Source organism: Nilaparvata lugens, chromosome 7 (assembly GCF_014356525.2).
Source record: "Nilaparvata lugens isolate BPH chromosome 7, ASM1435652v1, whole genome shotgun sequence".
NCBI classification, from domain to species: domain Eukaryota; kingdom Metazoa; phylum Arthropoda; class Insecta; order Hemiptera; family Delphacidae; genus Nilaparvata; species Nilaparvata lugens.
The window spans coordinates 32530414-32533641 of NC_052510.1; the positions used below are offsets into that span (position 1 = coordinate 32530414).

The window sequence follows — 3228 nt, forward strand, 5'->3', positions numbered from 1 at the left end:
TCTTGAATATTCCAATGCTGTCTGCTGTACATTATAATTTTAGTCGAGTCAGATCTGTAATGCAGCATCTGGACAATGATCAAGTCTGAACTTTCCTTGTTGGACTAGACCCAACAACAGTGATTTTTCATGTGAGGAAAAAACACTACATCGAAAATTTGAAACAAATTAGTCACACAAGGTGTTTTTTTTAATGATAGAAATAAAAAGTCTTGATATTCTACATAATTTTCAAGTTGCAATTTATTTATTTATATATTAATACATTATAATATTTACAGATCTATCCTAATAATATTTCCTATCCACCTAATATTTACAACCTCTTCTGGAGATACGGACAACCTGAAAAGATGAAAATTAATTTTTTTTAAATCAGTTATTTGAATGAAAACAGTAATATTACCTAGTTTATGAGTCAGGAGTTCCTAACATCTTATCATCACATGTTTAAACTGATTGAACCACATCTGTAGATTATCAATAAATATTTAGGACATTTATATAATCATAGTAACATCAAACTAAAATGCATATAGAAAATGCATTCAAACATGGCTTACTTTAGATAATCTATAGTAGGCTGTGATACAAATCAATAAAAATGCATTTAGAAAATGCATATAGAATCCATAAAAAATATTTAATCGAGCATTAGCGAGTTTTTACTTTCAACTCAAGGCCAAAGTCGTTGTCCGTCGTGTGTATGTTCAACAATAACTTTTGAAAGATTTGATCAATCAACTTCAAATTTTGAACACATATTCTTCGACTCTTTTTACAGCTCAAGCTCGTTGGCCAACAAAATTTACCGACTCCTTCGTCCTTTTTCAGGATATAACAAATAACATTGAAATTGCTCAAGTAAAACATTTGTTGTGATTTATCATTAAGCCAGTTGAAGAATTCATTGCATGCAATTACTACAGTTTTTCCATTCATTCATTCATAACATCAGCTGAGGCTATTTGGGAGCTGTCACACAGACAGTCCTTCATGGGCTGACACATGATTTCAGCTGGCTAATTTGCAACTTTTACATCAACAAACTGATACGGGTTGAGATATCAATGTGCGATTTTCTCTTGGAACTCTGTATTGAAATCATGTATCACATGACCATCTTCTCATTAAAAAAAATGAATTTCGATTCATATGAGGGAAAAAGATGTTAAAGCGAAAGAGTAATTTTTCATTTCAAATAGGATCCCCAATGAAACCTCCTTTCAAATAATTCTTGTAAAAGAAATATTTAGCTGTTTTCATAATTTTAATCAACTCTGTATAATAAAAATTTGCGGGTTTCAAAAATTACAATACAACAGTTCATGAGTGAGTTCTCCAACCCAGGGTGTCACTAGTGCAGAGTTGGTAAAAATTATGGATACAGCTAAATATTTATTTCACAAGAATAATATTACATTAGGATTCATTGGTTATCCCATTTGAAATGAAAAATTACTCTGTCGCTTTAATATAAATGATAATTTCCACATACTAAAATCAAGGTACAAGTAATATGTAACTTTTTGGCTGTCGACCATTGATTGTAATGGTTATCTCGCCAATCTGACACTTACCTTCTCACATCACTTCATCCTCTCCAGCAATATCAAGAAGGAACCACTCATTCTGAGGCAGTGGCCTATTGACAATGTTTTCGACACCATGAGCCACTGCGCTCAGAAAGTGTGTAATTCTTATTTCTCCGTTGATTAAACGACGAATCGCCTTTTTGATATCGCGAGTAATCTTGTTTTCCCTTGGTTGGTTGACTGCAATGTCTCTATGAACTCGAATGATATTATCATAAGAGGTTTTCTCTATTGTTTGGAGACTTCCTAAAAAGCAATTAATTCAAAGCATATTACAAGAAAATTTTTAACAATTGCAAATGTCAAAGGACTTGAAATAACTGCTGTGCTCTCATCAGTTGAACCACTTTTTATTGATCTTGCAGCTGTGTATTTGATCAAGCATAAAAAATACAATTGATAATATTTTGTATGCAGGAATTTTAGTAATTTTAAGCCTATGAGTTTAAAGGTAAATCTTTGACAAAAATAAATTATTACTTCATCATCCACTATTATTCTGATCTCCTTTGCTTAATTTTAATTTTTAATGGTTCTGTGTTTGAGTTTCCTCGCTGTTGCAACCTAATTTTCTTAAAAGCCAATGATAAGTTAAATTGTAATGCACATTTTAATCTAATGTAATTATTCCAATTTCGAGGGCGTTTCATGATGTTATTTCAGTATTTCATGATCATGATTTCAGTATTTCCTAGTGGGGGGCATGCATAAGGTTACGTCGAGGATCAAAACTTCAAATGACTGAATAATCACATCTCCTCATACAGCTTGTTCATATCAGCTCGTCAAGGCGGTTAAAAATCATTTATCATGTCACTAAAATTTGTTGAAAAAATAGAAAATTTCTCCTTTAGTGTATTTTAGCCCATATTTTTCAATGCATAGAAAAATGACCAATTTCTATATTCAAAACTGTGTGTCTCGGTAACTCAAAATGATACTTGGTCTTGATTTGAAGAAAAGAATCTACTCTTTTATGTAGGGGAATGATTTTTGTAAAAATATAATCGTGAAGTAAGATACGTTTGTTTCAAAAAATCAAGAAATTTGCGATATTTTTCTCATTTTCACAGTTTCGAGTTTTTCGATAATAAACAGTAATGCAAGATCAATTTAAGGCAACTATGCTTATAGAGCATGAACTTTTCTCTCATTTGAGACCAATCGCAAGTTTCTATCATGTATTTTACTCGTTTTAGAGACTCTTTAAACAGTAAAATCGCAAGAAAAATTAGAAAATAAAAATCATCATTCAATTGGCTGTAACTTTTGAACGGTAACAGAAGTATAATTCATGGGAGTGAAAAGAGGAGAAAATTCATTACAACCTCGACTACTTTTTACTTTCCTTGTTACTTTCCTTGCCCTATTACCATAGGTAAGGAAAGTATTGTTTTCCGAAAAAAATTAAGGTACCCCAATTTCTAAATTTCTATACGTTTTAAGGTTCCCTGAGTCCGAAAAAGTGGTTTTTTGGTATTGGTCTGTATGTGTGTGTGTGTGTGTGTGTGTGTGTGTGTGTGTGTGTGTGTGTATGTATGAGTGTATGTGCGTCTGTGTACACGATATCTCATCTCCCAATCAACGGAATGACTTGAAATTTGGAACTTAAGGTCCTTACACTATAAGGATC

The 3228-nt window shown here is 32.0% G+C and overlaps 1 long non-coding RNA gene across 1 annotated transcript; it reads right to left on the bottom strand.

The window, feature by feature from the left end:
• Positions 1-216: 216 nt before the first annotated feature.
• LOC120352372 lies at positions 217-2103 on the bottom strand. The gene is made up of 2 exons (XR_005571809.1): positions 1581-2103; positions 217-345 (listed from the first exon to the last, which is right to left on the bottom strand). It is a non-coding gene; the product is annotated as an uncharacterized LOC120352372 (long non-coding RNA).
• Between the last annotated feature and the right edge of the window lie 1125 nt (positions 2104-3228).